The sequence below is a fragment of the Ornithorhynchus anatinus genome, chromosome 14 (assembly GCF_004115215.2).
Source record: "Ornithorhynchus anatinus isolate Pmale09 chromosome 14, mOrnAna1.pri.v4, whole genome shotgun sequence".
Lineage (NCBI taxonomy): Eukaryota > Metazoa > Chordata > Mammalia > Monotremata > Ornithorhynchidae > Ornithorhynchus > Ornithorhynchus anatinus.
In genome coordinates this window covers 28497848-28519887 of record NC_041741.1, presented here as the reverse complement: position 1 = coordinate 28519887, position 22040 = coordinate 28497848, and the positions used below count along the sequence as shown (strand labels likewise).

The 22040-nt window shown below is 39.3% G+C and overlaps 1 non-coding gene across 1 annotated transcript; it reads left to right on the top strand.

Annotated features, from left to right (window-relative positions):
* The first annotated feature begins 13855 nt into the window (after positions 1-13855).
* Positions 13856-13993, top strand: LOC114816767. Its single transcript, XR_003764574.1, has one exon. It is a non-coding gene; the product is annotated as a small nucleolar RNA SNORA7 (small nucleolar RNA).
* The last annotated feature ends 8047 nt before the right edge of the window (positions 13994-22040 follow it).

Below are 22040 nucleotides of genomic sequence, written 5' to 3'. Positions count from 1 at the left end.
AGCCACATCAGTAATAGTGAGTTGCCCAGAGAAGCCATGAACGAACCAAAGAATTGTAAATAATCTAAAGCAATCCTATAGTTGGTGAAACTATTTTCCCACTCACCCTTTGCTCGTGAAGGCATGATTCAGATCCATATTAAGCCCACCTCCATCCTCCCTGACTCCCACAATATTTGACCAGCCCAGATAGACCAACTACTAGACTGAAGAGAACACGGAATTAGGAGATGTAGAATCCTTTCCTTTACTACTACTGATTATGTTACCAATTAGGGAAGAGTGATGTGATGTCCATTTTCATATTTATATATGAATACAATGATATTTACCATCAGTAAAATATGAATAACTCTGTGAGGATATAAGATATGCCGCAGATCCTTCTTGATTTGGAGCTTTCATCCTGAATGTAAATAAAGTACTTTAAGAGGGATTTTAGATATTTCCTTCTATAAGGGCAAATTTAACTCTTGGCAGATGGATTGACTTACTCTCTGTGAAAGGCCTTAGTTCTTGGGAAGTAGACATTAAATTCCCTCAAAATATTATTATCTTGAGGACTGTTACTAGAATGAGGCATACCATGGCAACATCCAGGCCTCAGGCTCTAGGATCTCCCCACAAGCAGGTGAACATGACACCGAGACAGCTTGCTGCCACCTAGGATCTCAGTGGATCAGGAGCAGGTCTCCCTTATAGACTGTAAACTCGTTGTGGGGTAGGCGACACATCTGTTTATTGTTATACCGTAATCTTTCAAAGCACTCTGCACACAGTAAGCACTCAATAAATATGACTGACTTAACGGAAGTCAATTTCTACCTAAACTGTATACAAGCATACATCTTTTTTGCCCTGTCTTCCTGCAGGGATTACTAACAAAAAATTGACATTTTAAATCTAAACATAGTTCTGAAATGATTGATTCAGAGTTCCTGTTATATAGTCAAGATGGTATTTGTTTGATGATACTTCCTGGATGCATTTGAAGATCTTGGCTTCCCTGATACCTCACTATGAACCTGATATTTTTGATTAATTAGATACCTGAAGTCTGTCCTATCTTACCACCACATTGGAAATGATCATTGTTATAAATGGTTCATAAACTTGAATACAAACAGTAATAAACGTTAGAAACTATTATCAGAAAATATAACTCCATTTTTTTCCAGAAATTCAATATCTCAAAATCGAACTGATGACCGAATTTTAATTATTACAGTAGTAGAATGATTAATATCAAGACTACGAGCTATCCCCAGCTAAGAGCCAAGGGCCTTTACCTTCAGAAAATATGACCCTTTTAGAGCAGTGATAACGTGGACAAGAAAACCCATTCTTTTGAGAGATGGTGATTTTCAGAAGCAACCTAGAGGTTTATATTTGGGTTGGAGTGATATTCAATAATAGGAACCTTGTTAGAATAGAAAGTGATGGCTTAACTGCCTTATACATACATGGCCCTTGGCCAAGAGCATCCCAAAACAGTCACCCACCTCAGAGAATTGAGTCATTTTGGACCTCTCAATAAGTGGCATCGGAGATGGGGAGACCGGAATTCGGGGGAGGAATGTAAAGATGTTGGAGGGGAGTTAGAGTGAGTTTTGGAGGGACAGTAACCTCTACTCTGTGTGTCAGTATTCACTAGACAGTAAGGGAAACCATGCACGCTTACATCCAGTAAATTGCATTTCTTCACACCTCTTGAAATGTCAACTCATCTTCGTATTGGTAATTGATACTAAGGCAGAATTTGGGGTTATATGAGGGGGATGGGTTGTATTGACTCCAGTGTGTTACCAATATTTGTTCTCTTTACTTGTAACCACCCCAGCGCTTAGTCTAGTGCCTGGCATAAAGCAAGTGCTTAACAAATACCACAATTACTATTAGAAACACTCTCCAGACTGGTTTAAGAGACACAATAATTCTGCTAGTTTCATTCTAACCCTTCAAGGCCTCTTTCTCAGTTTCCTTGGAGAGCGGTGTCGCCTAGTGGAAAGAGCATGGCCCTAGGAGTCAGAGAAGCTGAGTTCTCATCCCAGATGTATCACTTATCTGCTGTGAGACCTCGGGAAAGTCACTTAACTTCTCTGTACCTCAGTTCCCTTATCTGCAAAATGGGAATTTAATATCTCTTCTCCCTCCCAATTTAATTGTAAGCCTATATGGGACCTCATGATCTTATATCTACCTCAGTGCTTAATAAAGTGCTGAGCAGCACTTAGCAAAAACCACAATTATTATTCCTTGACTGACTCCCTTTCCCTTTGAACAAAATTCAGTTCTAAATCCTCTGAACTTCCTCTACAATCTCTCTCACTACCAAAGAAGAAAATTACCAAATCATCATGTAGAGCTCAGTTAGCTCACCTGCTCTGCAACTTGATCTTTCCACCTGCCAAGGAGTTGTGGTATTCTGGGGTTTCCTGAGCATCAGGCAGGGTATTCCACCATCAATACAACCTACATTGGAATTGATTACTTTGTCTAGTAATGGTGATGATGGGAGCACAACCATCCATACCCTCTCTCATCCAGTTCTGTTGTGCCCAACAGCAAAGATTATGTCATGGTTGATCAGGGTTAGGGGCAAAGGCTATGGCCACGGGATACAAAATCTTTACGCCCTTTGCAGCAGCAGACACTGCTGTGGGAAGTCACTTAATTCACAAGCAAAATAGGACAGTATAAGTGTTGAAGGCTATTTGAAAATTGGAGAGAGTAAAGAATAAGCAAGAATATGAATATCTAGACATTTAGAGAGGTGTAGCAGTGGCCTGGGAGAGAGTCAAGGGTGGATACTCATATTTACTACATGGAAGGGAACAATGGTAAACCACTTCCATATTTTTACCAAGAAAACTCTATGGATACACTACCAGAATGGTTGCAGATGGAGTTGAGACATTCTGGAAGAGATGTGTTCATGGCGTCGCTACGGGTCGGAGACTATTTGACGGCAAAATTCATTCATTCATTCATCAATAGTATTTATTGAGCGCTTACTATGTGCAGAGCACTGTACTAAGCGCTTGGGATGAACAAGTCGGCAACAGATAGAGACAGTCCCTGCCGTTTGACGGGCTTACAGTCTAATCGGGGGAGACGGACAGACAAGAACAATGGCACTAAACAGCGTCAAGGGGAAGAACATCTCGTAAAAACAATGGCAACTAAATAGAATTGAGACGATGTACAATTCATTAACAAAATAAATAGGGTAACGAAAATATATACAGTTGAGCGGACGGGTACAGTGCTGTGGGGATGGGAAGGGAGAGGTGGAGGAGCAGAGGGAAAAGGGGAAAATGAGGCTTTAGCTGCGGAGAGGTAAAGGGGGGATGGCAGAGGGAGTAGAGGGGGAAGAGGAGCTCAGTCTGGGAAGGCCTCTTGGAGGAGGTGATTTTTAAGTAAGGTTTTGAAGAGGGAAAGAGAATCAGTTTGGCGGAGGTGAGGAGGGAGGGCGTTCCAGGACCGCGGGAGGACGCGACCCAGGGGTCGACGGCGGGATAGGCGAGACCGAGGGACGGCGAGGAGGTGGGCGGCAGAGGAGCGGAGCGTGCGGGGTGGGCGGTAGAAGAGAGAAGGGAGGAGAGGTAGGAAGGGGCAAGGTGATGGAGAGCCCTTGAAAGCCTAGAGTGAGGAGTTTTTGTTTGGGCGGAGGTCGATAGGCAACCACTGGAGTTGTTTAAGAAGGGGAGTGACATGCCCAGATCGTTTTCTGCGGGAAGATGAGCCGGGCAGCGGGAGTGAAGAATAGACCGGAGCGGGGCGAGAGAGGAGGAAGGGAGGTCAGAGAGAAGGCTGACACAGTAGTCTAGCCGGGATAGTAACGAGAGCCCGTAATAGTAAGGTAGCCGTTTGGGTGGAGAGGAAAGGGCGGATCTTGGCGATATTGTAGAGGTGAAACCGGCAGGTCTCGGTAACGGATAGGATGTGTGGGGGTGAACGAGAGGGACGAGTCAAGGATGACACCGAGTACAAAAGACAAGACTTGTACTCAGCAAGTGGTCAGTAAATACCATACTACTACCCAGTTCATTCTCGACTGAGTTAAGTGTGTTTATACTTCTCTAAAGTCCCTCAGATGAGATTCCTGCTGAGAGAAAAGAAGGAAGAGTGGGGAATATTTTCCTTAACCCAGAAGAGAAAGCGGGATGATCTGTGCAGTACAGAATGTATCAGGACCAAGAGGCCCTAACTAACAATCATTCTCCAGGGACTTGCTTCACCATCGGTGGCATACAATGGGCACTTGTAATCAGTGAAATATGAGTAGCAGCATGGCCTAATGGATAGACCATGGGCCTGGGAGTCTGAAGGACCTGGGTTCTAATTTTCTGACTCCACCATTTGATTCTCTGTGAGACTTTAGGCAAGTCACTTAAGTTATCTGGGCCCCAATTACCTCACTGGGAAAAAGGGAATTAAGTCTGTGAGTCCCATGTGGGACATGGGCTGTGTCCAACTTGATTAGCTTGTATGTAACTCCAGCACTTTAATACAGTGCCCGCCACATAGTAAGGCACTTAAGAAATACCATTAAATGAGGGGGTATTTGATCCTTGAAGCTTGACACTGAAAAATAATTATTTGGCAAAGAGGTGGCTTGAGATGAAATGGGGGTTGAAGAAAAATTGTAATCCACTAAAAAGGATAGTTAGAAGGGTACAATCGTATGAAATGATATCTATGGCATCTCCAAGCTCTAATATGCTGTCCTTTGAACAATGCAAGTCCCATGCATTGTTACTAGTTTGCTAGATTTGAAACAGTCAGTATCATGCCATACTACATGAATTTCAATCAGTATAAACAGAACAAGGATCCTGGGGTACTTAAAATAACAAAGCTGATTTTTCACTGGTATAGTCCATTTCCAAACATGTATTGTTTTTACTGGCTTCAATTAATTTACTAATAAATGTCATAGGTTTTTGGACAAAAACGTTCCTATCTTTGAATCTTTTGTTTTGGTACCCTGTTAGATACATTCTAACTTCAAGTACAAGGAGGTTTACTGATTCTTGTTGAACAGGAAAGAGAAACATAGCTCAAAGGAAATAAATGAACCATCACAGTCATGTACTCTTATTTTGTTAGAGTCATTAATTCTGGAGGGCAGTTATATGGGTCAAATTGAAGCAATTCTTAAAAGAGAACAAAGATGAATTTGGTTTTCAGATGGCACTTTTCTATTCAAGGATTCCTATAAAAATATTCTAAAATTCTATAAAATTCACTTACTGTCCAGTTTATTGTTAACACTTTAAATCCTAGATTAGCAATACCATTTTCCATCAAGATATTCTGACTTAAGTCTGACTCTCTGTAATGATGTAATTTCTTTTAATCATTGCGATGTGACAAAATGAGATAAGACTCAGCTTGCTTCGCTAGCTCTTAAGAGCCATTAAATTGTTCCAAAATACTTATAGCAGAGACTGAGGAGGGAAGTGTTCTCGTCCTGGTTCACATCTCAGCAGGTTAATAGGTCTTCAGACTTCATTTAGCACCAAGGTTTCAGTCCATCATCATTTATAACCTACTTCCATGCTGACAGTTTAATGGGCAAATAAGCAAAAAGTTAACTCACTTTTAACTTCCAAACCTTACAACCTTTCCCTCAAAGCAATAAAATTGACATTTCAGCATGAATTTTTTGATGTGTCTTTCAACCTCGCATGTTAGAGTGCCTAGAACAGCAATTCCATGTTTACCTTAAATGACTTTCAAAATATTTTTCTTATCGTTTTCTTTCAGTTTCCCTTGTGAAGAAAGGAAGGTAGGCGAGTCTAACTCCTTTTTTCTTTTTATTGGCAGACTTCATTATCTCTATAGATCATTTAAGCCAAGGGGAAAACTACAAGTTAAGCATGAACACTACCTTTGGCTGTTGTCAGAATATCTTAGGCATACATCAAATGTGAAAACTATTCACCATACACCACAGAGGGTAAAGAATTGAATTAATCCGCATTAAAACCAAATTGAAACGTTCATATTGGACTCTATTACCTTCAGTTCTCAATAAGGACCCATAAATATTATATTTGACTTTTGTGAAAATTCATTGCCCCTTTGAATTTTCTTTAACATATTAAAGGTCAAGAAGGAATGACAGAAATGATCATCTGGATTTCTCAGGGTTAGTAGAGGAAGAGTTAGGCTTTAGGGTCAATTGGGAAAATGTTTTATTTTCAAATGTGATTTTTTAATGTTTAGGTTTGTTTCAGGCCAAAAAGGGTTGATTAATCTAATTTATTCTAAGGAATATACTATTTTTTGATTGTCTCTCTTGTATGTTCTTAAAATGTGCAAACTTTGTGAAGACCCTAAAGGAACATAATAGATTACCAAATACTTGTAGTCTTTTGGAAAATGGGAGATTTCCCCTTGATCCTGAATATTTCACACTTTAACCAATGGATAAATGAAAATTCCAGCTGAAATATGTTGTGAGACACTTCTTGAGGAACCAATAATTGAATATTAACCAATGCTGTCTGTAAATGTTGTTATCTTTTCAGAGATAGTTCAATACAGGGAAACAGCATGCCCTAGTTGATAGAGCATGGGCCTGGGAGTCAGAAGGACCATAGTTCTAATTCTGGCTCTGTCATTTGTCCGCTTTGTGACCTTAGGCAAGTCACTTAACTTCCCTGAGCCTAAATTACCTCATCTGTAAAATATAGATTAATACTGGGAGCCCCATGTAGGACATGGATTATGTCCATTGGGATTAGCTTGTATGTACCCCAGTGCTTTGTGCAGTCCCTGGAACATAGTAAGTGCTTAATAAATATCACCCTCCCCCCGCAAAAAAAAAAAAGTCCCAACAGTGAATCTCTGCCTGGACCAGGCATAGCTGCACAGGCATAATTTTTTTAAGATCTGCTTACAGAAGAATGTATTATGCCTATCTTGAACCCACCCAGATAAGCTTGGCGATAATACAACATGTAATATTTTCCTGTGCTGAAATGATGGACAATCTGGAATCTTTTACCACTACTATTTCAGCCTCTATTTGGTTATTGAAAGTCACCCCACCTTGCCACTCCTCTAGGAAGCCTCAGAGAAGTCCCCAGACAAGGCACTGGCAAGGTGAAAGAAAAGTTCAGAAGCATAAGATCCCCTTACAGCAAATGCAAATTGGAAGGATCTCAAGATAAAATCCCTTTACAGCAAATGGAAATTAGAAGGATCTCAGCTAAGATTCCCTTGCAGCAAAGGTGAATAGGAAGGATCTCAGGCTAATCAGAAGGCACACCCAAAGAATGGGGGATCCTGTCTTTTTCACTTTTTTTGTACAAGCACAACCTGGATTATAGCCACCCAACAATATGTCCAACCTGGGGATATTCCTGAACTGATTTCTGACTTACTCCAACACATGCAATTCATTCATATTTACTGAGTACTTACTGCGCAGAAAGCACTTTTCTAAGAACTTAGCACCGTAATTCTACAGCCAATCACCGCAGGTAGTGGAATATTGTCCTATTCCCAGTAGTTTTCTAGACCCTCTTCGAGACCCCAAACTTGCCCTTCTTTTCTGCCTTCTCTCAAGTTCCCATATGTCTTTTCTAAACGAACCCTAGTAAATCTAGTCAGCTACTTCCCTTCCACCTTCCTACCTGCAGTCCCACCTCCCCACCACATCTCTAGCCAAGGGAATGGGAACAGGGAGAGACCAGAGTAGGAAGACCAGGATAGGGAGACCAGGGTAGCAGGTGCAGCTTCCACTCCATCCCTCCCCTTTCTGTCCTGCTTTGTTCCTGAAAGCTGGGGATGGGGCAGGGAGGAGGGGCTCTGGACCAGAAAGGAAAAGGGAGAGGTGGTTCCAAAGCGTCTGCAGCTCAAGAAAATCAATACCAAGAAATGTGGTCACAACCTACATAGAGAGACGTCCAGGGTGGGGTCAGCCGGAAAGTTGGTACCGTGGGACTTACAATTCCATCTTCTCTTCATTCATTCATTCATTCAATCATATTTATTGAGTGCTTACAGTGTGCAGAGCATTGTAACTGAGCACGTAGGAAAGAATATAGTGCAATAAAGACAGGCAATCCCTGTCTACAATGAGCTCACAGTCTGGGGGTGGGGTGGGGACAGGCATCAGTACAAATAAACAGACACAAATATAAATAATTAAAATTACAGATATATACATAAATGCTGTGGGGCGGGGAGGTGGGAAGAGCAAAGTCAACATCAAAGAACAAGTCAGGGCAATGCCGAAGGGAGTGGGAGGTAAGGAAAAGTGAAGCTTAGTCTGGGAAGGCCTTTTGGAAGGGATGTGTCTTCAGTACTGCTTTGAAGGGGAGGGAGTATTGTCTAGTGGACTTGAAGAGGGAGGGCATTCCAGGCCAGAGGTAGGACATGGGCTAGGGGTCGGTGGTGAGACAGGAGAGATGGAGGCACAGTGAGAAGGTTAGCACCAGATGAGCGAAGTGTGAGGGCTGGCTTGTAGAAAGAAAGAGGCGAGGTGAGGTAGGAGAAGGCGATGTGATGGACTGCTTTAAAGCCAATGGTGAGAAGTTTGTGTTTGATACAGAGGTGGAGAGGCAACCACTGGAGAATTTTGATGGTGGGGGTGGAAGGGGGGGGGGGGGTGACATGTCCCGAAGGTTTCTTGTATAAAGATGATCCAGGCAGAGGAGTGAAGTATGGACTGGTGTGGGGAGAGGCAGGAGGTTGGGAAGTCAGAAAGGAATCTGATGCTTGCTTCCACACCCCAACCTACTCAACCACTCCATGGTAGGGAGGCTGCTGCCCTTTAATATACAGTCCATTGGGGAGCCGGTCAGCAGGGAGGTCAATCACTGGGGTTGATTGTGTACATCTAGGGATGAAGGCAAGCAGGTAGGAAAGGAGGGAGATGGGGAGGAAATGGCAGATTACAGAACGTGAAACGGTGCTGAAGAAAGTGGGGAAGGGAGAGGGGGAGCTGTAACTACTATGAGTTGAAGCCGTTACTGTAACATCTCTTCCTTCTTCTAGTGCAAGCCTACCCATCCACGGTAGCTTCTCCTAGAGCTGCCCGCTCCACCCAGGTCCAAGAATTTCAGCTGCACTCCAGCGGCAGTGGATATGTGGAGAAGGATGAGAGACCAAGCCCCAGAGCTTTCCAGTGGATGGAAAAGTAGCAACGGCTTAAGGAAAGGGAGACGGGTAATGAATGAGGGTAGTCCTCTGAGGTAATCTTGAGAGTAACACAAACATTGCAGCAATTTCAATCAGTGGTATCTATTTAACACTTAGTGTGTGCAGAGAACTGTACTAAGAGCTTTGTACTCTCTAAAGTACTAGTTCAGTGCTCTGCACACAGAAAATGCTCAATAAATTTGACTTATTGATTGATTGCATATTCATCAATTCTGCTGTCAAGCTGATCTTTTACCTTCCTGAGTCCTCAGGTTGGTCAGCTTTCATGGCATGTGTAGGTTTATAAATTTGGTTCATGCTTCAAAATAAAGAGAATTATTTCAAGCATCAAAATGTGATTTTTGTCCATTCCGTAGTGTATTTGCTCACAAATATTGATCTTGATTGGAAATTGTAGCAAAACTTCAAACAGACAAATAGGATTGTATAAAGGAAAGGAAGACCTAAAAAGATAGAAAAAGACACAGACAGAGCAATCAGAATGTTTACAAAAGATTGTAATACTGTGCTACATGTAGGTAATCAATAGTTTTGAAAGATGTTCAAATGATGCTATTCATATATCTACTATGAAGTAGTAGTCTTCATTTGTTTATTTGATTTTTTATTATTTGTTTAACCAAATTTTATTCTTAAATTCTTTTACAGATACTCTTTCATTATATTTTTGAAAGCAGAATACAGATTTTAAATACCTAAGCTTTTTCCTAAATAGCAGAACCTAATTTTTTTGGCTTTGATGTTTTTGTAAATAGTTTCAACTACGATTCCTTAAAAGTTGAATGACTTATAGGTGAAGGTAGTATTTATACCAGTGACCTTTATCATCATGCATGTCTTGGATTCAGTCACATATACAGCAGGCATTGAGACATGTTTGTTGGAAGACACAGACAGCTGTCACTGAAACACAGAATTCATCAAGCTGAAATGTCAGCTCAGTACTGAAAATGCTTTTTTGTATTCTAGCCAACAGAAAGACTGTCAGCACATCTTAGAAACAGACAACCTACTGATGAATTTGATTGCATTAAAAAATTATTCAAAAATAACTATTTCAGAAAAATAAGGCAAGCTTATCTCATTATTTTTCAGGTCATTTCTAGAAAAGGAGAGAATTTGGATAATACCCAATCACCTTGAAAAAGATACTGAAAAAATGTTGTGGGTTGTTTTTCCAGATATTGTAATATATTTTAGTACAAGATTAGAGGATGCTCTTTTCTAGTTCCCTGTATGTCAAAGTGATTAATAAAGGTGCATTTTAAGTACAGGAAGAAAAATCATGTTCTACCTCCTTCTACCTCCTCATGTTCTACCCCTTTACATATTCTCTTCTGAGTTCCAGAAAACAAATCTAAGAGTCTAACTTTAACCAAACTCTGTGGGTTCTAAAATATCTCCAATGCAGAGATTACATGGTCTCGCAATCATCTCCATGGTTACATCAGAAGGCAGGGAGTTGTGCTCATGGAAACTCCCAAGCTATCTGCCTCAGTAATCCAGAAAACTAAATAATAGGGAGTTTCTGGGCTTGACTCCATTTTAGCCATTCCAACTTTTACTGCACTTAAAATGAGATAAATACTTCTTTAATTTCATTATTTCCCAGTATCTACAATTTTATATGTAGAAAAAGATTTGTAGAATATTACTGAAAGTGAATAAATTAATATATTTTAAATCAATTTACTTTTACCCTCCTGAATTTGTCTCTCACTCTCTATCACACACACACATACTTATTATAAATCTGACCAGTATGATAATCACTTTTGAGATCTTTTTCTAAGAATTAAAGAAAGTCATTAACGTTAACAGTAGAATAATTATTGCCACATTGCATTGTTAGTTTGATTACATTTACAAGATATCAGAATACATAGCATGCTGAATATTTTTGTAATGAATTTTAAATAAGATAATAGTGACTCGCAACAAAGCATTGCCAGTGGCCTGATTATTAATTTCATTGGTATTCAGTGTAATCAAATTAATCATGGTAAATGCATTTGCTTTCAATCATGGCCACCATATGGAAAGCTTCCATAAAGTACTCCCATGCAATTTAACAGAAATGGAAGGCCAAAGTAGTACCCATATACCCGTATAGCAGAAAAAACAAACAAAAAAAAACTTTATTTAATGTCTGGGATAGAGTATTGAAAGTAGAAAAATCAATGTTTTTTTTTTACGGGGTAGAAAAATCATATATATATATCTGAAAGCTAGAGTAATCATTCTGAGGCAGGGTACAATGTACAGAAGACATAATCTGGAAGCCATCATAGCAGATGGCAGAAATAAAGGACAATATTTGAATTCTAATATGTTGGATGAGATGGGAAAATATAATGTAAGACAAAATGGAAATTAAAATCTAGAGAAAGGTACAAGGAAGCAATTATTTCAGGAAGAGGATAAATTCTATGCTGAAAATTGATGATTTGGAAAAGCACATATCAGATCAATTTTTAAAAAAGAAATGAGAGTGGTACTATACATGTGTTCGGACGAAAGCAACAGAGAACAGAGTACAATTAGGAAATTGAACATTGATGCAAGTTCAATTGAATATTCTCTGCTTTTATTTTCTCGTGCCTTTGAAAGTTTTTATCCCTGAATTGCGTTCATGGGGGGACTTTGAAGATTTGCTGCAGAGAGAGCCTCTTTATCTCATAGCTTATCTTTAAAACTTTAAAGCAGGGAGCACAGGTAGTTAAAAGAGGGAAGTGGTGATGTAATGGGTTTCATTTGTCAAGGAGTAGAATATTTGGGTCAGGACAATTATTAAAAATGATTTGCAAAGCTTCATTGTTCACCCTTCTCTTCTGGAAGCAACTGTATTTCATATTTTTTTGCTAAACACATTTTTCTTTTAGCGGGGAATATCACAGTACTTCTGCCCATGCTGGAAGATGCTCCTCCCTGATCTATGTTGGTGATATAATGACAAGGAAAATTGTTCGACAAGAACTGGGAAATGAAAGAGGAACCTCACTGAACAGCACAACTACACATTTTTAGTGTGGTTTGAATTTTGGTTTGTTTTATTTATTTATTTATGTTAGTAAGTATTTAAGTGCTTACTATGTGCTGGGCATTGGGGCAGATACAAGGTTACCAGTTGAACATAGTTCATGTCCCACATGGAGCTCATAGTCTTAATCCCCATTTTACAGATGAGCTAACTGCGGCACAGAGTAGTTACGTGACTTGCCCAAGGTCACACAGCAGAAAAGTGGGAGAGCTGGCATTAGAACCCAGGCCCTTCTGACTCCCAGGTCCATGCTCCAACCACTAGGCACACTGTCTTTTTATTATATAATATATAATGTATGCAATATATTTCTCAAGAGGCTTCATCATAAGCAACTGAAGTATATGAAAGTCATCTAACTGATCAATAGGCAGTTCTTGAATTCTATAGATTGAAGAAATAGGAAGACAATTGTTTCAAGAATCTATTTTTGAAAAGATTAACTTTTGTCAGTGTCTAATCCCTATATTATTTTCTTCTGAAGTTGCAGAGGCTTGTTCAATCTATAGATTGCAGAAAAAGGATTGTTTCAAGAATCTATTTTTGAAAAGATTAAGATTTGTCAATGTCTAATCCCTAAATTTATTTCTTCTGAAGACACGGAAGCTGAGGAACTACCATTAATGTCAAAATCAGACATTCAATTCAGGGCTTTTAATTACCCTATTCCTAGCCACTGGAATCTTCTTTCTTGTGATCCCAATGTGAGACAGGACTGTATCTAATCTGCTGTATTTGTATCTACCTCAATGTTCATCACACAAATATCACAATTACTGTTATTTTATTTATTCTGAAATGAACTGCTGATTACATTTCTTATCCTACTTGAAATGATCTAGTTCATGACCATATCTGCAAATGTAAGTATGAGCAAATGGTTTACAAAAGTCTTCAATAGGAAACTAAACAATAATTCACCATTAAAACAATCAATGAGTTGACAGGGCTCATAGAATCTCTCTATTTTAATCAAACTCACAATTGCATTTTTAATCTCATGTGATCAGAACACACTAGGCCCATTATCAGGGTCAAGCAGGAAACATTGTCTGCCTTGAAATTTCTCTCTCTGCATCATGGCTTTCACCTCCTAAATCATTCCCTCTGGTGATAATCCCCATTACACAAAATAATTATCTCCATGGACAAATATAATAGGGAAAAGAGAAAGGGGAAAAAAAAATCACATTACAAGTTTTGATCAGTGGGAAATCCCAATGAAAGGCAGATTGTCTGGATGCAGAAATTGCTTGGAATCATCTTCAATCTCCCTAGAGAATGTGATTCTAGAGCTCCCTCTTAAAATATAGGAACAAACCCCGTCAATCACTCAATAAAACAATGGAATTTATTGAGTGCTTCCGATGTGCAAAGCACTGTACTAGGCACTTGGAAAACTCCATTACCCAACTGACCAAAAGGAGTTTGGATCGTCTAAGCTGTAAGCATCTTTTGAGTGGGGATTGTGTCCACTAAATCTGTTGTATTATACTTTTCCAAGCACTTAGTACAGTTTTCTACACCCCGAAGCACACAATAAATGCCACTGATTGAAGAAGCTTACAGTTTAGAGGGAGAAACAAACTAAATGAATTGCAGATATGGGAAATGAAAGAGGGTAAGTGTTGTGGGACCCTCTTAGGATCGCACCTGGAAAGTTTCCAGTACTCTACCAGTCACTACTACAGGAGGGAGAGTCGAGCAGAGGCTTGTCCATTCCATTCCTAGCTTGGGCAGTGGCTAGTGAGTGGAAGGCAACCTGCTCCAAGTCAAAACTCACCTGTGCTTATCAGCAGCGGCATGGGAGAGAGTCTTGGGTAAAGGCTCATTTCCTGGATGGAAGGAGGCAATGGTAAACCACTTCTGCATTTTTACTAAGAAAACTCTTGGATACGCTACCAGAATGACTGCAGATGAAAATAGGCCATTCTGGGAGAGCTGTGTCTATGGTGTCATTATGGATTAGACACGACTCGACAGCATACGACAACAACAACAAGCACTGTGGGAGTGAGAATGGGTGCCTAAGGGTACAAATCCAAGTGATATTAACTTTTTGCCTGAATAAATTCTGTGTCTCCAGAGAATTGCTCTAGTAGGAGGAATGTCACATTTATTGCAAGCCTACTTGTTGCAGTGCACTGAACTAGACCCTTGGAAAGTTCAGAATAATGAACACATTCATTCCCTGCCCACAAAGAGTTTACACTCTAGATATGACTAAAGACTCCTCATTTTAACTTTACTATCCTATAATTCCCTGAGGGAATGGACATCATCAAAATACAGTGTCAATGGGCATTTTAATCTTCTATGATCCCTATGACATCAGGTATTGAAATTGTTAGATTTCTAACTTATGAAACTACCTTAAAATGATGTCCTTTCTACCTTATTCAGTGACGATATCTGAGTCGAGTTGGAAAGTTAAGATACTTAGCTTTTAATATTAACCATTTCAAAATTGCTTCACATTTCACCAAAAACTACTAACAAGGAATGGAAGGAGCTGCATATATCACTGGGGCCCAAATCTGCTCAGCTATTATGCTGTCATCTGTCATCAGCATGCACTACTTTCAGATGGAAATCTATTTTAAACAATCTGTCAAAGCTAATTGGTATATCCTGCAAAATAATCTTTAATAAATATATCTAGAGAGAGACTGTAATGCAACATGATCATTTTCCCAGAATATTCAATGGGATATTGTCATATCCTTTTAAGCCTGAAAACTGAAATTTAAGAGTTTGTATGTATTTGGCATACACGTATCTGTGTATATGTTTGCATAAGCACAACTACCCACATCACTTCAAGAAATGCATTTAACTAAGTGAATTGCTGTAATTTTCATGTTGAGACTATATTCACTAAAACAAATTCAGTTTGTGAGAAAAATCTATTCACAAGAGTAGATTAAGAATGAGTCTATAGGAGAAAAAATGTCAAAATGAACAAGATGTGACTAGAATGAAATGCTGGGGTTATACAAATTTGAAGGTGACCTCCAGAGTGTCGGAAGTTTTCAAATCCACTCGCCATTACCCATGCATTATAGGCTTTATATAGGCAGGTGGAAAGGAATTCCATCCTGCCATAACTCAGCTACCTCTTCCACTAGATAACCCTTCTAATCCTCCCTCCTTGTCTCCTCTACCCATAATCCAACAACTTTTCTAAACCTCTAAGTGCCTCCTGAAGCTCCCAGCTTTTCCCCTGCCTCCATTCCTAATCCCTAATGACTTTACCAACTTCTTTCTTGGTAGAATTGAAGGGTTCAGGCACTAAAGGCCATTCTGTATCCTCTTCCTTATGCATTATTTTCTACATATCTCTCTGCTTCCTTGCTGTTTCTTAAGAGGCCTCAATCAATCAGTGGTATTAACTGAGCACTAACTGTGTGCAGATCACTGTACTAGGCGTTTGGAAAAGTACAATACAACAGAGTTAATTGACAAGATCCCTGTTCATAGGGAGTTTATAATCTACAGGGGAGACAGACAGTAAATTGTTTAGGGATAGAAGACACAATTGAGGATAAGAATATTTACATAAGTACTGTGGGGCTGGGAGTGGCTGGGAGTGCTGCCTAGCTCCTCTCAATTCATTCCCTCCATTTGTTCTCAACAGGCCTGGGTTTTGTCAGCACAGTATTAAGCTGATCCTCTTCCTATCCTTCTGACCACTTATTCTCATTCACTCGCTCACTAGATATCCTTACTACCTCTAACTCTAGCTTTGACCCTATAAGGCTCTATTCTGAGTCCCTCGCTCTTCTGGCTCTAGGGAAGCTCATCTGCTCACAACCATATGTGGACAGCTCCCAAATCTACACCTCCAACTTTCATCTAAACTATAGTCCTATAATCACAGGGAAGCAGCATGGCCTAGTGGAAAGAATGCGGGCCTGGAAGTCAGAGGTTTCTAATTTGGGCTCTGCCGGGTACTTGTGAGACCTCAGTTTCTTCATCTGCAAAATGAGGATTTAGTACCCAACCCCCATCCTAATGAAACAGTGATACCCATGTGTGACAGGGACTGTGACCAACTTGATTTTCTTGTATCAATCCCAGCGCTCAATACAGTGCTTGTCATATAATAAGCACTTAACAAATACCACAATTTAATATGATTATAACCATCATTATAATTATTTTTATTATCAATCCTACATTTCCTCTTGCTTCCAGGACGTCATTCAGATATCCCACTAGCACCTTAAACTTAATATGTCTAAAACTTAACAACTAATCTTCCATTCAAACCCTAACCTCTTCCTCCTCCCCCTCTTCTTCCTCCTCCTTTTCCTCTTCTTTCTTCCCCTCCTCCTTTTCCTCCTAACTTTCCATCTCTGTCAATAAATCAATCATATTTATTGAGCTCTTACTAGGTGCAGAACATTTAAGGTGTGAAGTACTCAAGCTGAAATGGAGTGTGAGAGGAGTGAGGATTAGTAGTGGGGAGAGAGCTGATGACTGCCTTCCTTGTTTCTCATTCTCTCTTCCATTTTCATCCTATCTTACACTATATATTCCCTAGATTTGAGTGATGCTCTTAATAAAGTGTTCTGCACATAGTAAGCACTCAGTAAATACCAGCACTCAATAAATACCACTGATTGATATTTTCAACTGTTCAGTCCATGTTACATCATCTAAAAATGATTACATATTCTAAAATTAAACAGTTAATAAATTTAAAACTACTTCACTGGGGATCTAAGATTATCATGACTGTTGCTAGTAACCTTCCCGATTAGAGGAATAAAATGTATTATTTGAGACACTGGAAAATAGCCAGTGGTGTTAGAGGTTTAACCTGAAAGTTACGTTTCATATCTATTCATCTGGAGATATCAACTAGCAGCCAAGTTGTCTTTTATCTACTCTTATAAGAGCTTTCCTGACATCAGGTTTTTGAACAATAGATTTTTCCTAACTCCTGCAAGTGTCTTCTGGTCTACCTGCTTTTATGTGCGAACCCTATTTTGTTTCTATAGGCCGTGTAGTGCGGTGAATCTTCTTCCTCCCTTTTGAACCTAAGGAAAAGAGGTCTTTCGGTGGCTGAAGGGAATGGAGTTTAGATTTCACACTGCCTTACAAGTATTTTTGTTCCATTTAAAATCAGGTTTTATTTAATGTCAACCTTTATCTGAGAGACAAGCTGTAGCCAAGAAAATCATGTCAAAGTGCTCAATAGAATGTGATTTTCAGTGTTTCTCTTTAGCTGGCTCCAGTTGCAGAAACATATCTGCCCCAGTTGACTTTAGTTGCCAACATCTGATTGATCGATTCTCCTCCAAGAGATCCAACAACCTTGATGAAGTTCCATTACGAGCCATAATTTTCACGTGCATCCTAAGAAATGAAGTTCCAACTCTTGATACAATTATCTCACCCCTCAATTGGTATGGCTGAGAGGTAGTGTGAAAAGCAGCGTGGCTGAGAAGTAGTGTGGCTTAGTCGAAAGAGCATGGGCTTGGGAGTCAGAGACCGTGTGGTCTAATCCCAGCTCTGCCACTTGTCAGCTGCGTGGCTTTGGGCACGTCACTTTTCCTCTGTGCCTCAGTTACCTCATCTGTAAAATTGGAATTAGGGCTGTGAGCCCATGTGAGACAACCTGATGCCTTGTATCTCCCCCAGTGCTTAGAACAGTGCTCGGTACATAGTAAGTGCTTAACAAATACCATCATCATTATTATTATTATGCCATGCTCTTTTATAAGTTCCCTTTCTATCAGGTATCCTATAGATGGTATCTATCAGGTATCTATCAATGGTATTTATTGAGCACTTACTGTCTGCAGAGCACTGTACTAAGCACTTGGAAGAGCACAATACATTAGAGTTGATAGACACATTCCCTGCCTGCTAGGATCTTAAAGTCCCCATTTTAACCAATTTAAGCCCTTTTACTATCAATCAGTAGTATCTATGGAGTGCTTACTTTTTTCTATTAGTTACAGCTTTTCCAAGAATTTTAGTAGTTCTACATATATACATATGTATAAAAAATATAGTTATGCATGTAAAGAAAGGAGAGTTGTTCACTTCAATTACCGTCAAATGTGATTATATATGCTAAAATTAAACAGTTAATAAATTTAAAACTACTTCACTGGGGATCTAAGATTATCCTGACTGTTGCTAGTAACCTTCCTGATTAGAGGAATAAAATGTATTATTTGAGACAGTGGATATGGGCTAGTTGTGTTAGCGGTTTAACCTGAAATTACTTTAGGGAGGGAGAAACACTGTGGAAATTTAGGGCCTACCTCTAGCAGTTATTCATTCTGGGGGTAAGAGGTGATGAAAGGGAAAGGAACTGAGAAGTGTTGCCTTGACCAATGGGTAGAAAGATATTTGCCCAACTCTTTCCTTTAAAACTGTGCCTGAGTACAGGGTTCTAATCCCGGCTCCATCTCTTGTCTACTAGACTTTGAGCCTGTTGTGGGCAGGGATTGTTTCTATTTGTTGAATTTATTTTCCAAGTGCACACAGCAAGCACTCAATAAATACGATTGAAAGAATGAATAAATTAATACTATGTGATCTTGGGCAAGTCACTTAGCTTCTGTGTACCACAGCTGCCACATCTGTAAAATGGAGATTCAAATACCTCTTCTCCCACCTCCTTTTGAGAAGCAGTGTGGCCTACTCGATACAGCAGAGACCTGGGAGTCAGAAAAACGTGGATCCTAATTCTGGTTCCCCGCCCTTATGTGACCTTGGACAAGTCACCTCACTTTTCTGTGCCTCAGTTAGTTATCTAGGTTACCTCATCTGTAAAGTCAGTCGATCAATAGTATTTACTGAGCACTTACTATTTGCAGAGCTATGTGTATTAAGCTCTTGGAATATTACTGTATGACAGAATTGGCAATTACGTCCCCTAGTCATAATGAGTTCATAGTCTAGAATGGGGATTAAGACTGTAAACCCCATGTGGGACATGGGCTGGGTCCAACCTGGGTCCAAAATGTACATTCCAAGCGTTTAGTACAGTGCTCTGTACATAGTAAGCTCTCAATAAATATGATTGAATGAATGAATGAATGAACCTGATTAGTTTTTATCTAGCCCAGTGCATAGTAAGTACTTGAAATATACCATAAAAACATATATGTTTATCAAACCAGGGACTATGTCTGATCTGGTGATCTTATATCTACCCTGGTGTTCAGGAAAATAATTGGCACAGAGTAAGTCCTTAACAAGTACCTTAACAGTTATCATTATTATTGCTTAGAAATCTAAATATTGAATATCCCTCCTTACTTCTTTGAGAAAAGGGAAGGCTTCTGCCCAATGGCATAGATCATTTGGAAACGTGATTATGATTATTCATTCATTCATTCAATAGTATTTATTGAGCGCTTACTATGTGCAGAGCACTGTACTAAGCGCTTGGGATGAACAAGTCGGCAACAGATAGAGACAGTCCCTGCCGTTTGACGGGCTTACAGTCTAATCGGGGGAGACGGACAGACAAGAACAATGGCACTAAACAGCGTCAAGGGGAAGAACATCTCGTAAAAACAATGGCAACTAAATAGAATTGAGACGATGTACAATTCATTAACAAAATAAATAGGGTAACGAAAATATATACAGTTGAGACGAAAATATGATTATCAGTATGAAAGGCATTCTGAAAGTCAGAAATTCACAGACTAAAAAGAGATGAACATTATCTCCCCCATCTAGTGTTATTTAAAGGAAAAAAAAGTCGATTATTCTTTTCTAAAGTACTTGTCCTATAAAAAGGTAGGTATCTTTGCTCATCTTTCTCCTGAGAATTTAGCATTAATGAATGACATCCAACAACAAACTGTAATCCGTAGAAAAAGTGATTAGAATTATTTTCAACAAAAGATTAAATAAGGCCTATTTTTATGTAGTTATTAGGCGTCAATCATTCTCTTTATAGTTATTTTAATTTTTCATATTTTTCCCTTGCTTACTCAAAAATTATGTATAGCAAAGATTTGTAATATTGATAATGTTAGACACTGCTCCGTATCTCAGAATATTTGGGTTTTCCTGGTTTGCTCTTATAATTAATATTGAATAAAAGAGATCTGTAAAGGGTTGAAGGATTCTTAATAAAGATCTCAGGCTGCTTCAGACCTCTCAGATGTGTGCTATTGATTAACACTGAATATGTTTCTTATAGGATAAAACTCAATGGATTAGAGCTAGGATCCAGAAAGATGAAACTTGTGTGGGGACATTTTTGAAGTTTGCAAAATCATGAAGGGTTTTGTCAGGATCAACACACAAGTAATCACCAAATTCCACAGCACCAAGATCAGGAGAAAAACTTGACGTTTGTAGGTACAAAACAAAACAAATCTTCTAGTGATTGGGAAGCATATGGAAGCTGTTACCTCAGGAAAAAAGGAGAGGTTGAAAATAATAATAGATTGAACTCTGGTTTGGATAAATTCATGAATGAGTGATCCATAATGAATTTTTAGAGGAAGAGTTAGAAAGGTGGGGAATCATTCAGTGTCTGGGTCTTGATGAGGGTGACTCTGTAGAAAAGTTTTGAAGGAGGGAGGGGAAATGGTTAGGTGGTCCCTAAAGACAGAGATTACAACTTTTACTTCTATTTAACTCCCAAATGTTCATTACCAAGCTTTGTACCCAGTAAGAGTAGTAGAGTCTGTTGACAATGATGATATGTAAGCAGAAAAACAATGTTTCTTGCCTCCCTGCTAGTTAGCTCCTTGAGGGTTGTGATCATGCCTAACTCTAGTGTAATACCCCAAGTGTTTAGTACAGTGAACTGCACAGAGTTGGTACACAATAAATACTATACTGATTGCTTAAGCAAAGTGGAGATGGAGTTGGATTCTATGCAGAGACATACACACAAGCAATCAATCCTGATTAGCCTAGCTTCACTTTCTTTTATCCAGAGTTTATCATCTTGGTAGTGGTAGAAAAAGGAATCGGAAGTGATGGGAAAGTATACCATCAAAAAGGTAGATACACATATCTCTGTGTAACCAGCAAAAGTAGGCCTTGAGTGTTCTGAATATATGAATCCAGGCAATTTTTGTTACTAGGTTCTATTTTTAATAATACTAATTGTGCTATTTGTTAAGCACTTATTATGTAACAAGAGCTGGGTTGTTACATGTTAATCAGATCAGACACAATCCCTGTTCCATGTGGGCTCTAAGTTGGAGAGGGAGGGAGAACAGGTATGTAATCACTCCTGTTTTGAAACGGAAGCATAGAGAAGTTAAGAGGTTTGTGGAGTGTTGTACTGGAGGCAAGTGGCAAGCAGCATGGAAAGCAACATGGTGGCCTAGTAGATCAAGCACAGGCCTGGATCAACTGATCCCTGTGAATTATTTAAAATTAAAAAGGCAAAATAATAGGGGAAATTCTTAGAGTAGAATGAAAAAAATGATGAAATACACAAGAGGGGAGATCTTCTTGTTACCTACTTAGTTACCTATATTACTCTCAATCGTATCCTCAACCTTATAGTATGCAAAATAGTTCATTTTATTATCATATTACAGTCAGATCTAGAATTCAGAGGTTGGATAAGCCCAAGGGATAGTCCATTTAGCAGTTTGGCTTTCCCGAAAGAGATGCAAATAGGTGAAGACATATACCGGGTAATTAGGCAGGGATTGGAAGCTGATGCAGCTGGGGATCATTAGCAATAATCAAGAGTGAGCACTGAGGCTAGAGAAACCTCTGGGTGGGGTAAATTCTCTGATCAAAAGAAAAAAAGAAAGTTAAATTCTCGGTAATAAAACTTCCTGAAAATGGTAGATGATCTCTGTGCTTT